We start from the raw sequence: 22771 nt of genomic DNA, 5'->3' as shown, positions 1-22771 counted from the left end.
ACACTCCTCCGACCTCCAGGCAGGTTTCCCTGGAACCCCAGAGAGGCAGACAGACAGACGGTAATGTTTCTCCTCTCCAGACAGCATCCTCAGCAGCTGCCACTGACTCAGCCTCCCCACCCTCCGAATGGGTGGGGTAGGCGGGCAGCCCAATCTGCAGGGTTGCCACTGCAGGTGGCACCAGGAAGAAGTCGCAGACATATGCAGCCACAGAGACCTTTGGTTTTCCCCCAAACTCGGGGACATTTGCAAATCTCCTCTGTCACTTGGCCCCACTACCTAGCTCAAACACAAACAGCCATCAGGGCTCTCCCTTGGAAATTAGGATGGTCAGTCCTTGGAGGCGCAGCAGGTCCAAGCTGAAATGGCCTGAGGGACTGGCTGCATTCCCCTGGAGGAGAAAAGGACCATCCACCAGTCCCGGAAGACCCAGGAGTCCTGGCTGCAGGATCCAAAGAGCTGGAAAAACTGGCAACTCATATCCAGGGTGACTTACCCGTGAAGCACAGCAGGCACAGCACCTGGGGACCACGCTACTTTAAGTAAAAGAAAACGTTTCGTTTATGATATTAATGTGTTTGCCTTTATGCCAGTGCAGTTGTAAAGTACAATGATATACACACGTATGTGTACACGTATAGTTATATTTATGGGAAAACAGTGTCCAGGAAGCCAAAAGTACCTGGAGCCCATGAATGTCATTGCAGTCTTGCTCACATCACCTCTCTGGGTCTCAGTTTCCTCGTCTTTAAAGTGCAGAGCACATAGCACCGCCCTCACTGTTCCCTCCCCAGGGTTCTCCCTGAACTATCAGGGACCTGACCACTTCCGGGTTTATCAAATATGGAAGGTTCCTCATGTACGTACTATGTTATGTTACAGTCCTATCCCTTAGGGTTGCATTTGAGGCCTTTCACTGTTTTCCACTTTGAGCTTCCATCACTCTTCCCCTTTCCACAGCTCTTCAGTTAGAAACACTGTACCCGGCACTGACTGTTTTTGGAACATGCTGAGCCTTTGCACATGCAGGGCCCTTTTGCTTCAAAAGTACCCCCTCTTCTCTGCCTGAGGGTCCCCTACATACAGCACTGCTACATAACTTGTGGTACCCAATGCAAAATGAAAATGTGGGGTCTCTTATTAAAAAATTGTTCAGAACCTCAAGATGGCAGAGCATTAAACCAAGTCTGAGGCTCGTCGGAGTGGGGGGCCTGGTGCTGACTGCATGGACTGCGCACCTGTGAAGCCAGCCCTGCCGCCTCCTCTTCTGAGGTCAGGCCAAATCCCACCTGCCTTTTGAAGCTGTCCTTGTTCCCCAAAACAAGTAATAGGAAGTCGTAAAGAATTCCTTATGCTTCAGGCACTATGCTAAGTACTTGATACAGCCAAGGTCTTACTTAATCCTAGCAACCACCCCATGAGGTAGGTAGAGTCACGGTCCCCATTTTGCAGAAGGGGAAGTGGAGGCTCAGCAAGCAGGTGGCAGAGCTGGCATTGAAACCAAGGACGGCCTGAGTCCAGAGCTCATGCTGTTATCAGCCAGGCTGTACCAACCCTTCTAACGCCATGGCTTTTTAATCTTGCCTCTGCCCTCTAATTTCTAAAAGCCCCAGGCCCTGGCCCTGATCCCTCAGTCCCTGGGCATCCACCTTCTCAGCACCTCTGCCCCACCTAAACACCCTACGAAGCCAATGTACTTCTTCCCTGCACGGAGTAGCTTCCGGTTTCATGTTTCAGGGGACTTGTTGAAATATCTTTTCCCTGAGATACCTGTGAATTGTCGGTCAGCCCTTCCATATTTCCTTTGACCCTAAGTCCGGTCCATTTGGTCTCCATAAGTCGCTCCATAAGTCGCCCTGTGCCTTACCTCCAGTGCCGGTGTTAGTTCAGACCCTTTTTATCCTTGGCCAGACCTCAACGTCCCCTTCAATAGCCCTTCTCTCTCCAATCTATCTGAAACCCTGTAGTCATCCTGTCTTTAAAACAATGCAAACCTAATCATGTCTTCCTTCTTTAAAATCCTTCTGTGGCTCCCTATTTTCCTCAGGTCCTTTAGACTCTCACACACGACCCTGCCCTCCACCCTCCCCCCCCACTGGAATCCTCCCACATGATCATCACTAATTATTTGAAATTCCCAGAACTAGTCATGCTTTCTCATACTCCCGTGACTGCACAGGATGCTCTTCTACCCGGTATGTTCTTCCGCAAACTCTTAGAAAACCCCTCCTGACAAATTGAGACTCATTTAGTCTCACCTCCTCCAGGAAGCCTTCCATATTGGCTCTTCTAAAGGCTGAGTAAAGAGCTTCTCTCCACCCTGCCTTCCCCCCCACCTGCCATGACTCCTAGAGCTCTTTTCTGATCCAGTGTTTACTTGTGTCTACCCCATGGGTTCAGACCCCTGTGAAAGTAGGGACTGCATCTGATTAATCTCTGTGTCACCAGCCTCTGATATTAGACCTCTCTGGGATCCAGAAAGCACACAGTAGGTGTTTTATGAATAAAATCTATAGATGAATGATGATTGGGCCAAGGTGCGTCTGACCCTATTCACTTTTGTGGCATCAGGGGCCCTGAAGAAACACAGCTGGGCATAGTCACGTCTCTGCAGCAGGCAGAGAACAAGTGTCGGGGTTAGAGCGGGAACATTGATGGCTCCAGAAGTAAGGAAGATGGACAGATGGATTGATTACCTATTGTGCTTGAAGCTTCTGAGAGGAGACTTACATTCCCACAGAGAGGAGATGGATAAGTGTACTTAGAAAATGAATCATATTAAAAACGGAGACCTCAATTTCAGCAAAAAGAATAAGCTGTACAAAAGCAGAAATTTAATCACTGCACTAATCATAGTGTGCTATGGCTCAGCTATGATATACATGGCCACAATACTATAAACACTAAACCTAACCAAAAATTGTGTTTTAACTAGATTGGGAAGTTGGGGTAAGGTGCAGTGACTTTGTAGGGAATAGAGCTGCCTCCTTCTCTTCCATCATAGCAAGTGCATAGAGCGTACCTCAAAGTGAAAACGAAAAAGAGATGTTTAAATGTATTCTTTAGAAACACGGAGTTAAATATTGGGAAAAATACCGGTTAGTGGCTGCCTCTGGGCAATAAGATTTGGGCGTGGGGGGGAATGGGGCTGGAGAATGGGCCTTATAGAACTATCTGACTTTATGAACTATGTACATGATGTTGGGAAAACACACATGTAAATTTTAATATATTGCCTGTGGTTCGAAGGTAATGAATGATATGGCATGAAGCAAGAGTCCCTGTCTGATCAGTTTGACTAACATCCCTGAAACACCACTTGGGGCAGTTCACCCAAGTCCTCTTGACTCTGGAACCAGACTGGACTGGGCCACCTTGCCATGCCCTCAGCGACCCGACCCCACCCTCCCACACACTGGCCTCGTCCCATTTCTCCTGCAGACACTGCATCTCCCACCTCTGGGCTTTGGCTCAGGTTGTGCCTCTGCCTCTACGTGAACACCTTTTCTCCCTTTTGCCTTCTCAGCTCTTCCCTCCAACACTAAGGTCATTTGGGCTTTTCCCAAGCCCATTCTGCAGACATTTGAGGGAGCTTTTGTATGCTGGGCCTGCCTTCCCCTGGGCTTCTCCGGCATCCCTGCTCTCTAGATTTGTATAAGAAGGCTCGAGGAGCCACGTTCCAGGCCCACCTCTACCATCCACAGCCGATGGACCTCTCTGAGTCTGTTTCCTCCTCCAGTTGACATCTTTAGGCTTACTTGGCAGAATGTTTGTGAGAGTAGGTTGACATGTTTGTGAGAGAGCTCAAGCTGCCCCACCTGATATCCAGCCCCCTCTTCTCCAGGCATTTCCTGCCTAACATGGCAGCAGCTGCAGCAAGAACTAACATTTATCAAATGTTTACAATGTGTTGGCACCCTAAGTCATACATCATCTCATTTAATTCCTGCAATGGGTAACATTATTCCCATTTCACAGATGAAGAAATAGAGGCTCATCCAGGGTAACTTGTGGGTGAATCTACATGTCACCCCCTATATTAGGCCATAAGCAACTTAAAGGCAGGGAGAATTGTACATTCATGTTCATTAGAGGCATAATTCACAATAGTCAAAGGTAGAAGGAAACCTGTGTTCAATGACAGATGACTAGATAAACAAAATGTGGCATATACATGCAATGGAATATTATTCAGCCTAAAAATCAAAGAAATTCTGACTTATACTACGACATGGATAAATCCTGAAGACTATGCTAAGTGAAATAAGCCAATCACAGAAAAAGACAAATACTGTATGAGTCACCTGATATGAAGGTCCTAGAGTAGTCAATTTTATAGAGACAGAAAGTATTGTGGTGGTTGTCAGGGGCCAGTGGGAGGGAGCAGGGAATGAGGAGTTAGTGTTTAATGGGCAGTTTGGAAAAATGAAAGTTCTGGAGATGGGTGGTGGTGATGGTTACACAACACAGTGAATGTGCTTAGTGCCACTGAACTATACACTTAAAATGATTAAAATGTTAAATTTTATGTTGTATATTTTTTCTTTCTCTTATTTTATATATATATATATATATATATATATATATATATATATATATGTATATATATGTAATTATTTTTTTAAAGTAGTTAAATACAGAAAGTAGAATAGGGATTACCAAGGGTTAGGAGGAGGGGGGAGTTATTTTTCAATGGATACAGAATTTTTGTTGGAGATGATAGAAAAGTTTTGGGTATATGATAGAGGTGATGGTTGCACAATATTGAGAATGTACTTAATGCCACTGCATTGGACACTTACGAATGGTTAAATGATAAATATTATGAATATTTTACCACACACACAAAAAGGCAGCAAGGTGTGGTTCCTCTTTGATTTCTCTGGATCCTGAGTCTCAAGCAGGGCCTGGCACACAGTAGGTGCTCAAGAGCATTTGTTGATCTGACTAAGCTTCCGTTGCAAAGGACCAGAAGCCTTCAGCCTGGGAGAGATTGAACAGGAACAGAATTCCACCCTGAGTCAGTTCTGGGGCCAGTTCTAGCTTCCCGGTGGTCAAACGTTCCATGGATGTGTGGAATCCCCCTAGACAGAGACAGAAACTGTAATTTCATAATTAGAGAGCTGCAATTAATTGCTAGGCATTTCACTTACATGTACTAGGAGCTAACAACAGAGTGCTTGTTCTATGCCAGATATTGTTCTAAGAGCCTTACAGAAACACCTCTGCGATTGTTACAATTGTAATTCCCATTTTGTGGCTGAGAAAATTAAGACACAGAGAGGTGGCCTAACTCGCCAAAGATTCACACAGCCAAATGTCAGGGTAACCCGGACTCGCCCCAAGGCAGTCTGGTTTGCTTACCGGCCATGTTTTGTGCTTTTGCATTGTGCTGTGCTGTCGCTGGCATGAATACATTTCCCGAATCCCTGACCAGGAGGGCTGGAGAGCCTCCTCAAAGGGAGAAGGGCAGTCAAGAGCAGGGCTTTGGAGGCAGGAGAGTGGGATCCACATTGTGTACCAGCCCACGCTTGGGTATCATGCAGACTTGGTTCAAGGCCCAACTCAGGGTTTGTTCATTGCGTGGCACTGGACAAACTACTTCACCTCGCTAATCCTCTGGGTTCCCATCTGTAACGTGACTATAGCAACAGTTTCCACCTCACAGAGTTTTGTAGGGATTAATAAATGAGTAAGTGTACACCCAGTAGTGAGCGTGATGCTAGGGTGTGGGGAGCGCCCATGAGGTGGGAGTTGGGATTGTGATCGCTGACTTCCTGGAAAGATCTTGGGCAACTTCGCTTCCTGTCTGAGCCCTGCTGATCTCAGTTATGAAACAGAGTTACTAAAACCAACTGCACCGGTTTGTTGTGAGGATCAAACACCGCGTTTTGTGTTTTGTATTTATATCTATTTATATCTCTAACTCATTCTCCAGAAGTATTTAAGGCAGCTACCGTGTTTCCCTGAAAATAAGACCTAGCCGGACAATCAGCTCTAATGCGTCTTTTGGAGCAAAAAATTAATATAAGACCCGGTATTATATTGTGTTTTGTTATATTATATTATATTATATTATATTATATTATATTATATTATATTATATTATATTATATTATATTATATTATATTATATTTACATTTATTATATTACATTACATTACATTGTATTATACTATATTATACCCAGTCTTATAGTAAAATAAGACCGGGTCTTTTGCTCCAAAAGACATGTTAGAGCTGATTGTCTAGCTAGGTCTTATTTTCGGGGAAACATGGTAACAACAATAGAAGATTATTTTTAACTTGAAAATGAAGAATATAGGGCAATGAGAAAGGGATGACAAGAGAAAAAAAAAAGGAAACGAGATAATAGTTTAAAGAGCCTGGCTGCTCTGGCATGTATTAGTCACTCAATAAATACTTAGCATTGTTTTCTGGTGGTAATATACCTGGTCCCTGTGAATTTGGCTACTCACATTATAGTTAATTAAAGTATGACTCAGCGTTTGGGGTGAGAGGGACTTCACAGGGCATCAAAGGGCAGCCTAGGGAAGGCAAAGCAGAGATGAGGTTTGAAGGTTTGAATCCCACCTGCCACTTCAGAGAACTCAGACTTTCTTTGCATTACACATTGGGTTTCTGAGTAAGATTTCACTTGAAGAAAGTAGACCAATAGGGAGGGAAGGAAGGAGGGAGGGTGAGAAGGAGGAAGGGAGAGAGAGAGAAAGGGAGAGAGAAGGAAAATTAAAAGAAGAAAAACACTGGTAACTATAATTCCTTCATTTTACAGAGAGATGTTGAGGCGCAGAGAGAAGGGGCAGCTAAATGCACTTGGCTATTTATATGTTTTGTAGGACTTTTCATTTGGACACTTCCCCCATTCACAAAATAAATCCTTTTATTAATTGCTCTCCATTCAGCAAACATGTCTTGAGCCCCTACTATGTTCACATCATCATGCTAGGAACTAAGCTGTGAACAAGATACGGCTCCCTCAAGGAGCTCGGAGTCTAGAAGTGGGTTCAGAGGTCCACAGATTCAGAATGAAAGGTGCTACCACAGGCTTGGAGCCTGTTGACGGGGAAGCCAGCCTAAGATGAGGGGCCCAGGACAGCTTCCCAGAGGAGGGGATGCTGAGTTATGTCTCGAGACAAGAGTGGGGTCTTTTCAGGCAGCCAGTGTGAGGCCAGGCTCACCCCCTGTTCTCCTGATCTTGGCACTGCCTGCCTTCCCTGTCGCTACTTGTTACTGTTTAGTTGTCTTTAGTGCCCGTCTCAGTGATCTGGGGGCAGGAAGCCTATCCATCTGGCCCTGCTGTAGCCAATGCCCCCAGAGCAGGGGAAAGAAAGGGAGGGAAAGGAGAACAGAAGGAATTCCAGGATCACATGCAAAAAGCCAGAGGTGGGAAGCAAAACGGTTCTAAAGAACTTTGGGTTGTTCTGGATGGTTCTAACCTCAGCAGACGACAACTTCCGTCAAATGTTGGCTGGGTTTTATTTTGTAGATGATGAGAAATTGAGTGTCGTGATTTGGGATTCACTGACTAGGGAAATCTTTGGTGGTTGGTGGTGTTATGGCAGCACATATAATGTCTAAGGGATGTGGAATCAAGGATTTGGAATAAACTTCAGGGCCTTTCAGGTATAGCCCATTCACCCAACAGATCATCAACAGTGTATGATGAGCAGAAAACGTGGTTCCTGTTCTCCAGCGACCTGGCCCTCCTAGCATTGTTGTTAACTGACTGCCTTCAATGAATGCAGGATGTGTGACGGGATGTATCTTCTGGCTCTTCTAAGATAATATTTGTTCCTAGTTATTGAACGTTTGCTTTGTGTGATGAGTTTTACATACCATTATTTCATAGACGCTAAAATATGATAGGTCGTAAGACACACCATAATTTCAGAGATGCTAACTTAAGTATCTTCAGATCTATGAGCTGTGGTATAGTTATCCTTAATTTTTGTAATAAATTTAAGTAATATCCACGTTTCTATTTGAGAAACTGAGGCTCAGGAAAGCAACACACTTTGTCCTAAATCTCACAGCTCATACTTAGCAGAACTATGTGGCTCCAAAGACTGACTGACTCTCTCTCTCTCTCTCTCTCTCTCTCTCTCTCTCTCTCGCCCTTTCCATCATCTTTAAAAGTCTTTCTAAGATTTCCTTCAATTTTGCTACAATAGGCAAAACTCTGCCCCTTCTTCCTGCTGCTACCCAGCCTGGAAATATTTTGCAGTGTTAATTTGTTTTCTCATCCTTGCATTTTCTGAGTGAGCAGATCAGTTTGCCCCCATAATTTCATAAATTTCCAAATTAGCCAGGTGCTCCCATGTGACCCGCTTCCTCAAGTCTGTCACGTGAGTGGAACACTCCTATTTTCCACAAAGACTTGGGCACCCCACCGAGAAGTGCCACGTGCTTGGTGCCTCCTTCTCGTTCCTCTTCTTCCTTTCTTTTTCTCTGTTGTTGCATTAACAGAAGACAAGCATGCTCATAGCCCCAGCAGAGTTCTGCTGTCCCCTAGACTGCTCAGATGCCCATTGTATAAATGTACCACAGTTTCTTTATCCGGTTGTCTATTGATGGGCATTTCCGTTGTTTCCATATCTTGGCTATTGTGAATAACACTGAAATAAACATATATTTTTTTTCAAATTAGTGTTTTAGATTCCTTTGGATAGATACCCAGGAGTGGAATTGCTGGGCCATAAGGTAGTTCCATTTTTAAGTTTGTGAGGTATCTCCATAGTGTTTTCCATAGCGGCTGCACCAATCTGCAGTCTCACCAACAGTGCATGAGGGTTCCCTTTTCTCCACATCCTCGCCAACACTTGTTTGTTGATTTATTGAAAATAGCCATTCTGACCTGGGTGAGGTGGTATGTCTTTGTAGTTTTATTGAATCTCTCTAATGATTAGTGATGCTGAATATTTTTTCATATATCTGTTGGTCATCTGTATGTTCTCTTTAGAGAAATGTCTCTTCATGTCCTCTTCCATTCAACAAGTGCTTATGGGATGATTGACTCCCCAAGGGAGTGGTTCTCAAAGTCAGGTGTGCTTTAGAATCAGCAGAGAGCTTGGTAAACAGCCCTGCATCCAGCAAGTCTGGTTCATTGGCTCTAGGGAATGGGCCTTGGAATCTGCTTTTCTGATAAGACCTCCTGGTGATTCTGAAGCAGGTGCTAAGAGAACCATGCTTAGAGAAATCTTGTTCTTCTGAAGAAAGGTGGGCACTGTGGCAGTTAATAAGAATACCAGGAATCTCCCATATGGACATTTGATGTCACAGTTTGCAAGATTAGTTAATATTAGTTTAGCTACACCACCCTTGGAATAAAACAAATACAAAATAAAACAAAATGCATGTGTGAACTCATATAGAAAACAGGGGCTGTAGAGTTACAGAATCAGAGCCGCTTACCAGGTAAGGGACCTTGGACAAGTGACCTAACCTTTCTGACACTTTGTTCACTCATCTGCTTAATAGGCAGCTTAATTCCTACTGTAGAGCATTGTTGTTAGTACTGAACAAAATATTGTATGTAAAGTGCCCATTTTAATGTCTAATAAGTGTTTGGCGAGGAAGGAAAAAATGAAGCTAACATACTGTGATCGCTCACTGTTTGCCAAGAAGTGGGCTAAGGGCTTTATGTACACTATGTTATCTAATACAGCAGCCGGCAAGTAAAGGCACCAGGTTCTCTATTTGGAGGTTCACAAAGGTGACAGCACTTGTCCAAGGTCACTAAACTAGTAGCAGGGCTAGAGTCCAGACTTGGGTTTCTCTCACTTTAGACATGGAATTCTTACCGGCTATGTTTTTGTGTCTCTCAGAAACATAACTGATACAGTCCTTCAAACAACTCCTTTGAGATTTAATCTCCATCCTGACATCACACTGTAAAAAGATCACGGCTCGAGGAATGAGGAGAATAGCAGTCCTGGCTCTGCTGCTGATGGCTGTCTGAACTTGGGCAAGCCCCCTCCCCTCTGTGGACTGAGGGGCCATGATTCTGCAGGTAGGTGTGGCCTGTACAGCAGGCTGTTGGGCATATCCAGGGTGATATCCCGTCGGAAGCAGCTGACGAGATGGGAGCAGAGGAGAAATTTGATGTCTCTTCATGCCCATCTACTGGCCTCTGGCGCCACTGGCAGAGGTTCCCTAGGGTAGGTTCACCCTACCTTCTCCCCTTCAGCCTCAGGTGCCAGTACACACTTTCCAGGAGATGGGCATGAGTCTCCCTTGGCAAGAGGTGACATCTGCTTCCAGAGGGGTGGGCACTGTGCAAGAGGGGATGACCACAAATATGGGACCCATAATAGTCGGCCCACTACTATGGGGGGAACACTAAAACACAACCAACACCCCACAACAATAACACAGGCTGGCCGTGCAGATCTTTTACCTCTGAATTGCCTCTACAGAGAGGAAACTAACTCTTCCTGCTGGGGTCATCAGAAACAACCAGAGGGCCAAGAACTCAACTAGGTCAAAAGAAAGGAAACCTCAAACCAGAGCTCTTCCTGGCAGTGTGAAGCAGAGGTTAAGAGTGAACTCAGAAGTCACACGTGCTCAGGTTCTGGTCCTTGCTCTGTCACCAACTAGCAGTGTGATCCCGAGCAAGTCATTTGACTAATGAGTGTGAGTGCCCTAATTTTTAAAACCTGGATAATAATACTGCCTGTCTCATAAATCAGTATGAAGAAAGACAAAGGTCTGGCCCATGTACATGTGCAGTGAGCATGTGTTCTTATCCGAGTCTGAGCTCATCACTCTGAGAGGTTTGGTCTCTTCCTCTTTCATCTCATCCAGTTCTCCAGACTTTCCTAGCAGTTGCTAACTGCCAGGTCTGGTTTTGGGCATTGAGTTTTTTTTTTAAATTGAAGTTTATTGGGGTGATAATTGTCAGTCAAGTACATAGGTTTCAAGTGTACAATTCTGTAATGCATCATCTATAAATCCCATTGTGTGTTCACCACCCAGAGTCAGTTCTTTTTCCATCACCATATATTTGATCCCCTTTACCTTTGTCTACCATCCCCCACCCCCCCACCCTCTGGTAACCACTAAACTATTGTCTGTGTCTATGAGTTTTTGTTTCTTCATTTGTTTGGCATTGAGTTTTGACAGATACGTAAGACATAATGCTTGCCTCAAGGAATTCGCAGTCAGAAATTCCTAAAATCCTTGTTGATCTTACCACCCATATACTAATAGCTGTAATGATGATTAATAATAATAATAATAATAATAATAATGATAATAATGAACACTGCATGCCATTCATCAGACAATGATTATATGCAGGCATACTGCCAGGCACTATACATACATTATTTCTAACATTCATAATCATCCTTTGGGATATGTATTACTCTTCTCACTGATGAGGGAGACTGGGGCTGGAGGAGTGAGGGTGACCAAGTTACTTGTCAGAGGTTCTGCAGCCAGTAGTGGTAGAGCTCGGATTCCTATCCAGGTCCTCCAGATTGCAGTGAAGCCCTCTTCTTCCCAGATTGCCTCCATTGTGCTTCAGCTCCATCTCCGCCCAGGGCACAAAGCTTTACTGATGGGCTGTCCTTTCTGAAGAACCTCATTTAATCTATACAACCATCCCCTGGAGAAAGGACAAAGGATGCAGAACCTGTATGATTGTTCGACCCATTTTCTAAGTGAGGGGACTGAGAGCAGGTGAAGCAATTTGCCAAACATAGCTCAGCTTGCATTGTATTATACTGAATGTAGTAGGCCAAGCAAGTTATAAAGACGTTGAGTGTCTTAAGATCAAATAAAAGGCAATGCTGAGGCTGCTGCTTCCTGAGAAGCCTTCTGCAGAGGCGAAAAATATGTGCAAACAAAACCAACAGCTTTCTTTATGTTCCCCAAAGTTGCTAAAAATGCCTGCGGGTTTGCACACAAGCAGACTCTGTGCTCACAATGCTGTGTGGCTTCTGGGTTGGCTCTGGCAAGAAGAGACCTGGCAGGTATTTCTCATGTCTTTGTTAAACACACACACCAGACAAGAGAAGGAGTTCCAAGGTAGTCCCAGGGTGTGGAGTTGTGCCAAATCTCCTTTTATTTGTTGTTAACTTAGGGAAAAAAATAAAAAAGACATATCACGGATGAGCCCACAATCCCCTGAGGTAACTGTGTTGTGGTGAAAAATGCATCCTCTGTACTTGGAGTCAGACAACCCTGCATCCTAATTCGGGTTCTTTCACCTGTAAGCTCTGAGATAACCTCAGTCTGGCCATCTGTAAGACAAGTTATGCCTTCTGCAGGAATGTAAGCTCCATGAAAGCAGGAATTTTTGTCCGTTCTGTTTGTTCCCACATTCTGGTGCCTAAAACAGATTAAGTGTTCTTACTTCGTTGAATGAATGAGCGAATGAATGCATGAGTGAGTGAGTGAATGAATGAATGAGTTGCTATCTTATAGAGTTGTAAGCTTGAAATAAGATCGTGGAGGTGACATTACTTTCCAAATTGCAAATTGCTATACAAACATGAGGATTTACTATTATACACAACCCGTACTGGTTCTATCATTCATATACATTTATTCAACCAGTCAGCTTTTTCTTGCATCTGGTATTGGGATCCAAAGAAATATGAGATATGGTTCCTTCCTCTAAGTGCTCAGAGTCCAGTAGGAAGATATACAAGTAAGTTAAGTACTAAAATACAGTAGAGGTAAACATAGGGTGCTAGGGGAACAGATAGGAGAGAATGACTGATCCGTACTGGAAAGGGGTAGGTCAGGGAACTTTCTAGAAAAGGTGTTCTGGGATAGTACCGATTTCAAATCTGTTGCCAGACTTTTCCTGCCACACTTAGGCCTTTGGGTCACTGGGTTTCCTTATTGCCCTCTTTTTAACTCTCGTATTGTCATTTCTATTATAGTCACTCCCAGACATACAATTTCTCTTCTTCCCACTTGACACATGACCCTGCTGGGCAAAACCCCAAACCTGGTTAAAGGTGATTCTCTGCCTACACTGCTGCCACACCTGTGCAGTTAACCATGGCCTGAGAGAAAATCCAAACATGCTGTTACCAGGCAAGCTGCTATAGTTTTCTTCGTTACTCTTCCATTCTCAGCTGGTTCAAACCTCTGTCCTCCAAACTCCAACACCTCCTTCCTCCCTCATGACTTTCAGCGAAAGCCCTCGCTTCCCACCTCATTGAGGAAATAGAAGGCCTCAGAAGAAAAGTTCCATAAGCTCCCACCAGCTCCCACTGTGATGGAGCCCTGGGAAGAGCAGAAGCTGAGGGCGACTTAGGGAGGCAGGCAACTAGAGAAAGGACATGCCTCACCTAGGGGACAGCCTCCACCCTGTCTGGAGGTGTGAGAGAAAGTCCCTCCTGTTGGCTCACTGGGCACCTGTTCAGCTGAGGGTGGAGATGCGAAGGTTACTGGGAGTCAGAGAGCCTGGAGGGCCGGGGTGCCAGGAGGGGCGTCATCGAGGAGGGGGAGACATCTACATGGACATTGAAAGACAGAAGGGACTGGGTTTGGGGGCAGGCAGTCCCCTTGGGGAGAAGAGTAGACGCCGTAGCTTCCAAAGCTGCAGCCCCCATGCATGGCCCAGCTTGGAAGGCAGTCACCGAGAAGTACATTGAGAAGGAGGGTGGCTCCTGGAAGAACAGGATCGGTGCAGCCCGTCCTGACCCCTGCTATGGCAGAACACTTCATGTATCTACTCGCTCCATTTTCTCTTCGTTCCACTGACAAATCCTCATGGGAGGCTGTGGCAAGGTCTCCTTTGGGCACCGGGGGAGACGGCACACATGGAAAAGAGGCAGCTTCTTCTTGCACAGCAAACAGGAAGACAAAGCCAGCAGAAGATGCATTTACTTAGGAAACGATGACTGCACGCTGAGTTTGTGTGGCTGGCAGGAAACAAAACTGTCCCAGGCCCCTGATGGTGTGGATTCATTCAGTGAGGGCTGAGGGGAGGCAAATGAAGAATGTGCCCCGGGGGGGTGTCAGGGTGAAGGTACAGCCAGAGAGAAAAACAGAGCAGAGCAGGGGAGAGAAGGTTGTGGCGTCAAAATGTACAAACTGAAGCGGGTGATGAGGTCGGGCCTCCTGGAGAAGGTGTCCTGGAGCAAAGATGGGAAGCGGGAGGTGGTGAGCCTGTGTGCAGCCTCCAAAGGGGAAGCGTGATACCCTCCTGATGCCTCCAGGGGGTATCAGAAGCCACAAGGAGCAGTGTGGAGGGTGCCAAAGTGGGGGACAGTAAGGAAACGGGCCTGAGAGGTGAGCGGTAAGGGGCTAGATTCTACAGGACCTTATGGCCTATTGTGCTGACTGGCTTTTATTCTGATTGTGATGGGAGCCTTTGGAGGGTTTTGAGTAGAAAGTGACGGTATTTGCCTCATGCTTTAACAAGATTCCTCTAGGGACTGTGTTGAAAATAGCAAAGGAGGACGGGTAGAAGCAGGGAGACACATTGTGAAGACTGATGACCATGCAGGTGAGAAGTGGTGGTGCTCAGCCAGGGGTGTTAGAGGTGGTAAGACGTGGTCAGACGCCAAACATCCGTGGAGGGAACAACCAACAATATTTGCTGACAGATTTGAAAGGCAGTGCGAAAAAGAGAGAGGAGTTAGGAGCAACTCCAAGGATTTGGGACCTGAGCAAACAGAAAGACTGAGCTGCTGTTCACCGACCTGGGAAAGACAGCAAGAAAAGCGATTTGGGGGCGTTCGATGAGGTAAGGAGTGAGGAAATTGATGTTTGTAAACACGTTCCATGTGAGACGCCTAACGTCACCAGTGGAGGTGCTGAGCAGGCAGGGGAAGGCCGAGCGGGAGAGACATGTAGGAGCCCGCAGTGCGTAGATGGTATTTGAAGCCGTGAGGCTGCAGGAGCTCACAGAGGAATGAGGGTCGTGACAGAAGGGAAGAGGACCAAGGACTGAGCTCTGGGCCTCCAGTGTAAAGGGTTTGGGAAAGTGGGGGAAGGAGCGGCAAAGGGGACTGAGGAGAAGCCACTGAGACAGGAGGGGAAGCAAAGGCTGTTGGTCTTAAAAGTGTGGAAAGCGCATCATGGAGGAAAAAGTGAACAGTTGTGTCCAGTGCGGCTGCCTGGTTCATTAAGGTCCAGACTGAGACTTGACCACTGGGCTTGTTGTGAGGGGTCCCTGTTGACTTTAACAAGAGTACTTTTGGAGGAGATTTGGGGGCATGAATCTGACTAGAGTGACTCCAAGAGCAAGAGAGAGGAGACGATTTGGAGGTAGAGCATGTATTCAATGCTTTTGAGGAGCTTTGCTGTAAAGAGAAGCAAAGAAGCAAGGTGTTATCTGGACAAGGAGGTGGGCTCACGTGTGTGTGTGTGTGTGTTTACCTGTGGGTGTATGTGTGTGTACCTGTGTGTGTACCTGTGGGTGTATGTGTGTGTGTGTGTATGTGTGTGTGTGTACCTGTGTGTGTACCTGTGGATGTATGTGTGTGTGTGTACCTGTGTGTGTACCTGTGGGTGTATGTGTGTGTGTGTGTGTGCGTGTGTACCTGTGTGTGTACCTGTGGGTATATGTGTGTGTATGTGTGTGTTGTGTGTATCGGAGACATAATAGCCCATTTGTATGCTGATGTAAATTATCGAGTCTAGAGGCAAAAATTGATGATGTGGGCAAAAAGGAGAGAATTGCTGGAACCATGGCCTTGAGTAGGTGAAAGGGGGTGGGATCTCGTGTCCAGTGAAGGAGTGGGTGTTTGCTAGGAGCATAAGCAGGCACCCATTGTAATAAAAAATAGGTCATTGTAGAGGGACAAATGAGGCAGGGAGGTGGCATTCTTAGTGTCTAGCACAGAGTAACAGAAACCCACACTTTCATAGCATGTACTGTGTGCCAAGCACTGCTCAGAACCATTTACATATGCTAACTTCGAATTCTCCTAACAACCCTATGAATGAAATAGTAGTATTGTGCTCATTTCCATAAAAAGTACTGAGGCATAGCGACATTAGGAATTTTGCCCAATGTCACACAAGTAGCAAGTGGCATAGCCTGGCTGGAGACCACTATTTGCTTTATCAGTATGGAGGGATGATGGATGAGTGGGCGGGTGCAGAGTTTTGGCCAGCCCAGAGCTGGGGTGTACTAATTGGTTTCTCCTTCTGAGACACCTATTCATTTGCAAAGCACTTTTCAGTCATCACCTACAGAGTCAGGGCAGGCAGAGGGTGGGGCTGGTTTAAGTTCCCATTTTGGCCTTGGTGCAGTCTGAAGGATTGATTTCTCCCCACTGCCATACTTCTTCTGCTATTTCCCTCAGGGAATGATCCAGACATTTCCTCTCCTTTCTCTTTAGACACCCCTAGGATTTTGAGTATCTGGAGTGCCACAGTCCTTAGTCTTCTGATGAAGGGAAGGAAAGGGAGAAAGAAATTGGGGTGGCAATAGACCTGGTTCTGTCGCCGGCTGGCTGAGAGACTGTGGCCAAGTCACTTCCATTCTCCTGGTCACATATGTAAAAGGCAGGAGAAGCTAGGATGATATCTTAATTTATGGACTCATGTGTTCCATCAGCATATATGTAATGAGTGTAATTGTATGTCAGACAAGTACAGGTCACTAGAAATATGACAATGCACAGAAAGGACACATCCTGACTTTGTGGAGATTGCAGTCTATGGTGGGGGCAGAAACTGATAGTCCCACAACTATAAACCATGATATAAGCTTTGCAGGAACATTCTAGGGTGCTATGAGAGTACCCTTTCCTGAGCACTTTTGTAATTTGGGGGTAATCTGACTGAAACTTGACCCCAACACAGAAACTTTGTTCATTCATTCATTCATCCATCCATTCAACAAAATTTAATGAGCACTTATCTTTTGTAGCAGTGGCTTTGCATTTTTCAATCCCAAAGGAAAGTATAAATTAAGGCTGACAGAAAGATGTAATATGAAATGAGACTGGGGACCAGTTTATGTATTCAATAAAACTCAAGAGAAATTTGACATGTGCTACTGTGTGCCAGTTACTATGGACACAGTGTGTAAGGGAAAGCCTGCAATCGTCTCTGCCCTCAGGGAATTCTCTTGGGTACCGTGGGTCTAAGAATTGGGGATGAGCAGTAAGCTGGACTCGGTGAGACCACTGTGCGCTTTGCCACACAAGGGTATAAGACCTAAGGGGAATTGTGGAGCATTCTGTAGCCTCAGTTTCTCATCTGTGTATAAAAATAAGAACATTTCTGAGTAGTATTATCTACTGTGCATGCGTTATTTCACTGGTCCACAGAACAACCTTATGAGGTGGGTTCTTTTCTATCTCCATTCAACTGATGGGAAACTGAAGCTCAGAACAGGAAAGTGCCACCAGCATCACATCTCAGGACGGCAGAGGGCTCTCCTTTATTCCCATAAATCCTAGGGTAGCCGTCTGACAGAAACCTTGGAACAGTCTAGCAGAGTAGTCTTCCAAACTTTTTTCAAGCATGTCCTCATCCATCATATTTATTTAAAAACATATGTGTTCTACCATCACTCTAAATCGCAAATACTAGTAAAGATTCACTGCTTGTCTCGGGTAAAATGAAATATACTAAATTAAGTATTAAAATAAATGTAAATAAAATTGCTGCCTGCCCCCCAGTATGTCGTGGAGCACCTGGAGACCACTTACCCCGATTGCTTTGTGGGGGAGCACAGTGATACCCAGAGAGTTCCACACAAGTTGTCTACGTTGCTCAGTTGGGAGTCGACTAGTGGGGAGATTTTGTCCCTAGGTGACATCGGCAATGTCTGGAGACATATTTGGTTGTTGTCAGGTGGGGGGTGCTACTGGCATCTAATCCGTAGAGGCCAGGAATGCTGTTAAACACCCTGCAATGCACAGGAAAGCGGCCCAGATGTCAATGGTGAATCCCTGGTCCAGGCCCTAAAACTTGGACTGAAAAAAGTAAGCGATGGTCTTTGGGAACAGGTGACCTGAGTGTGAATCTGGGCTCTACCATTAGCTGGTAACTGTGGGCATGTTACTTAACCTCTGATCTCTAGTTTTTTCAACTGAAAAATAGATTAATAAAAAATACCACCTTGGAGGGGGCACCCCTGTCTCTTGTGAACTATGAGCCTTCTGGCTCTGACTGCGGAATCTAGGAGGCCTGGCCCCTGCGGGACCCGTGCACATTTTCCTGCTGTAGTAGATGAGGCAGGAGGAAAGGAGACAGTAATGATACCCAACATTTCCAGAACAAAGCCACTGGATTGTCTCAAATCTGATGCTGAGCCCTTTTTAGTTCTCTTTTCTCTCCTCACGCCTTCTCCCCAGAGTTTGCATAGAATTCAGAATCATACAGAGAGGGTTTGGTCACATCCGGCCCACCTGCACCTCATAGGTGGATGGGTGGGGGTGGAGCAGTGAAACTTGGGAGCGGCTCAGCAGGTCTGAGGTTGGTGGTAGGCTCAGGGCAGCCAGTGTGTGGGGAGGAGCCACGGGAAGCCCTGCCTCCCGGGAGATGTGGGCGGAGCCTTCTCATTGGTCTCTCTTCTGGCTTTACTGTCACGCAGCATGGAAATACCTCATAAATGGCTGTGCCCTCCCATAATGACCATCACCACCACAGGCAGGGGCTCTGATAGGATTCTACTCGGTGAGTCCACCAGGCCATTAAGGCAGGAATGACTAGCCCTTGTCACCAGGGAGGAAGCAGGAGCCCATGGTGGTTTCTGGGTTGGCTCAGGACCACACCCCCTGACCCACTGACTCCAGAGGCCCTGCTCTGTCTATAATGCTGCATCCCTTCATGCTCCCTCCTGGCCCACCCCGCTCCCTTCCCATCCTGCTTCCTGGCCTCTATGATGACCCCAGAGAGCCCCTGTGCTTTGATCCCCTCACTCCTAGCTTCACCTCTCCAAGCCCTTTTTCTAAGCTCTTGTTAAAAACTACCCTCTTCCTTCCTCCCTTCCACAAACACCTCCTGAGCAACTTCTGTCTCCCTCCTTGACAAAACCTTTAATAGCTGTTCCCCTCTCCCATACTATATTACCGGAAAGGACAGAATGGCTATGAGGATGGGCACTGATGTTTGCCACATGCCATTCACTGTGCACTTTATGTGTTTTACTTCATTTAGTTCTCTTAGGGGGCAGGTACTATTACTGTCCCATTTTACAGATGAGAAAACTGAGGCTTAGAAAGGTTAAGCAACTCACCCAAGGTCACAGATCCAGGAAATGGCAAAATGTGGACCTAAACTCAAGACTCTCTGAGCCTAAAGTTGTCCTCCTGCCCTCCAGGCCAGATGCCCCTCACCAGGCTGGCCCTCTCCCTTTCAGATCTCATCTCCCATGGCCCTTCCTGTCATTCACTCCAAGTGACTTGACATGCAGTTTCATTCTTCTGAGCCTTTGCACATCCTGTTCCTTCAGCCTGGAACACCTTTTCCTTTCTTTCGTGCCTTCTAAAGCCTACCCTTGTGTGGATCTTAGCTCAGCAGCCCTTGTTCTGGGACTCACTCCCTCCTCAAGGCCCTGACTGCTTTTGCTGCAGATCATTGGAGAGACTCCCCCCACCCTTCCTATCTCCTGCAGCATTGGGTGTGGTTCTCCTTGTGTGAGCCTCAGCGTGCTCCAGGTGCTGGGTGGCCAAGTCTGTGCCAGCATCCAGCTGCCTTCCCTACATGTATATCAGGGCACCCATTACATGCCAAGTGCTGAGCTGGCGCTAGGGACACAGGAGTAAGCCAGACGAGCTTGCCTCAGCCTTTGCAGGGCTTGTAGGCTGGTAGGGAAGACAAGCCACTGCTCAGGACCATGTGGAGGGAGGTCTGAGTCCTGTGGTGGGACAGGACACGTTGCTGTAAGTGCTCCCAAGGGGAGCACCTACCCGGGATTTGGGATGTGCAGCAGGACTTTGTGGAGTAAGCAATAGTAAACCAAAGAGGAGTTAGTCAAGCTACGCAGGGATTGAGGGAGAAGGCAATGTCCCAGGCAAAGGGAACAGCCTGTGCAAAGGGCCAGGAGTGAGAGAAAGCTGGGTATTCTCAGGATACCACTGACACTGGTATGGCAGGAAAAGAGAGTGTGCAGGACCAGTGTTGCAAGACCACTGTGGAGAAGCAAACTTTGACCCTTCAGTGTGGAGGGTTGCCTGAATCCTGCCTTTCTCTCCCATTCATCTGTGGGCTCTAGGTGGCTTTGAGGACAGTCTGACATGGTAGTTAATAACCTGGCGTCATGGCCAAGGATTGACTTGAGTGTCCTCAGCAAGCCGCTTACCTGATCTGGACCTTACCCTCAACTTGGAAATGGGAATAGTAATAGCCACCACCCCCTAGGGTTTGGGAGAGGACTGTATAACTTAATAGAATGATCACAGTCTCTGGCACAGAGGAAGGGCTTAATTGTATGATTATTATAGTGGTCATAATGACATATGATGACATGTTATATCACATATTGTTGTAATCACTATCATGCTTATCACCCTTTCTGTCATTGCACCTGAATTACCTCTGCCTCTCTCCTGTTGCCTGCCCAGGTCTTGGTCCTGGGGAAGGAGCAGGGAAGATGGGCAAGGTCCAGGGCCATAGGAAAACCTTTTGCCCTCCACAGCTGTACATGTACATGGGCCCAGGCATGAGATGTCTGTAGCTGTGTGGATTATTCTGGCAGTCGCACTGGACATAAAATCCGGATGCTACGTGAACACTCTGGTTGGCTCAGAAAGCTGCCAGTCAGACAGATTCTCTCCTCCTCTCATGTGGCACTCTCTTGGGATAGAGTTGACCCTCTAAGGGTTGGTTGATTCCGTTCTCCCTGAGGAATGCCGGGATGTACTGTGTTGTAATTCTTTTTTTGTGGTCATTCCTATCTGATCAATGTTCTGTCCTCTGCCTTCTCTGAGCCCCAGAGGGCTAACCTCTAAGAACTGCAGACTCTCCTAGGCTCTAAATTCTAGCTGGATTGGGCCAAAGAGAAGCTGAAACAGGAAAGACGAGGGTGAGAGGAGAGAGAAGTCAGGTGTCCGTCTTTCTCTCTGCTCGCTCCTTTCTTCCAGTTCTGGCGTTGATTATTAACAGGATGGCCATAGCTCCTCTCCTTGGCTCCAGCTCTCAGGCCTCCCAGAGCATGTCCCTTCTCTTCCCCTTGGCCCCAGAGGGGTACAGACTTCCCACTGTATGAGCCCAGGGGAATTTCAACCTCTTTTGCTGGTTTCCTAACCCCTGCCCTCACCTCTAAACAGGATCCTGCCATTCAATTCTTTGCAACTTTGCCTTTTCATATGCTATTTATTTTCCTGACGTGATGATTTGAATGGATAATCCAATGGAGGCTTTCCAGAGTTCCTCAAAGACACCTTGTCCTGGCCCAGAGCAGGGCACAAGTCTGCACCTGTCCTTTCCCTGTCCTAACCTTGGCGCCTTCCAAGAGGGTGTACTTCCCAAGGGGAGTACTTCCAAGGTGACCATAGTGATATTCAGCAATGAGGTATGTAGCACTTTTCTAGGATGAGTTCACAAACTTAATTGTCTGACTGTGTGTGTGTGTGTGTATGGAGAGAGAGAGAGAGAGAGAGAGAGAGAGAGAGAGAGAGAGAGAGAGAGAGAGAGAGAGAGAGAGAGAGCGCACCTGGAGAATTTTGGAGGCATCTCGAAGAGGGCCTGAGAGCTGTGTTCTGCTGTGGAGAAGGTTGCAATTCATGTGAGAGTGCAGACTAGTTATTATGGTTCTGAATGGAAGGGCCAGTGGGTGAAAGCTCCAGAGAGATCACTTTTGAGTCAGCCTAAGGAAGAACTTTCTAGTAGTGAGAATTTCTCCAGGATGCAGCAGACTGCCCTGAGAACATGCAAAGCACAAGCTGACTTGAGAGGCAGCTGTGGAGGAGACTGTACTTCTGATGGAGAGGGAAGCAAGGAGTGCAAGGAGTGCCTGCATCCTGACAGGCGCCTTGGGTTCTGAGATTGCAGGCTCTGTTACGGAAACAAACAAAAAAAACACCATTGATTAATTTCCTACAAGGATCTTGGCCTATCATATTCATGAACTCATTTAATCTTGACATTAGGCTTGCAAGGTAGGTGTAATCCAGCTCGTGGATGAGGAAATGAGGTTTGGAGAAATTAGGTAACTTGCCCAGGAGAAATTGGCAGAGCCAGGATTTGAACATAAGCTGTGCCTGACCCTAGAGCTCTATCTAATAAGCCATCTGCCACTGCCTGGCCCCAGAATTTAAGTTTAGACATGCTTCACCCACATCATCAGCACAGTTTGGTTCATTTTGTTTTCATGTGCCTCAGTTTCCCCTCCAGTGTCCCTAGCTCTTTGATGTTGTAAGTTGGCTGCCAGGCTAGACCATCACACACAGTCTGCTCTGGGAGCGTGGAGGCCTGGGTCACAGACAGTTCCCAGACTGGTTGGTCTGAGACTCCCTTTGTTTCCTTCTAGAAGGAATATCCACTGTTTACCAACCTGTTATTGGACCTCTGGACACATTTATGATCCACATGGCCTGGGAAAGGTAAGCAGGTGTTATGAAGCATGGCAGCTACAGCTGAGAGAAGGTTTTAGAAAGGTCTGTGGCTTCAGTTTCAGGTCTGATGAAAAACATAAAAATGAAAAATGAACCCAAACCCAGCAGGCTGCCTGCCAGGAGTCTGTGAAACACGGTCCAGGCCAAAGCCAGTGTCGGCCAAGATGGAAATTACAGGCCTTACATGGGAGACAAGTCTGCAAAAACCTCCCAGGGTTGTTTTTGGCATATGTTTGTTTGCATACATGTGTGTTTATGTGGACATG

General features: G+C 46.4%; 1 protein-coding gene across 3 annotated transcripts in view; it reads left to right on the top strand.

Annotated features, from left to right (window-relative positions):
* The first annotated feature begins 9926 nt into the window (after nucleotides 1-9926).
* Nucleotides 9927-22771, top strand: part of FGGY (FGGY carbohydrate kinase domain containing) — a 661235-nt gene continuing 648390 nt past the window's right edge. For all 3 annotated transcript variants that reach the window (XR_013993878.1, XM_081057761.1, XM_081057771.1), the window contains exon 1: nucleotides 9927-10030. The gene's annotated coding sequence lies outside the window, so the exon portion shown is untranslated. The remainder of the gene's footprint in view (nucleotides 10031-22771) is intronic.

This window comes from Rhinolophus hipposideros (assembly GCF_964194185.1).
Source record: "Rhinolophus hipposideros genome assembly, chromosome: 8".
Classification (NCBI taxonomy): domain Eukaryota; kingdom Metazoa; phylum Chordata; class Mammalia; order Chiroptera; family Rhinolophidae; genus Rhinolophus; species Rhinolophus hipposideros.
The sequence above is the reverse complement of the archived record's forward strand: the minus strand, read 5'-3'. Positions and strand labels throughout refer to the sequence as shown.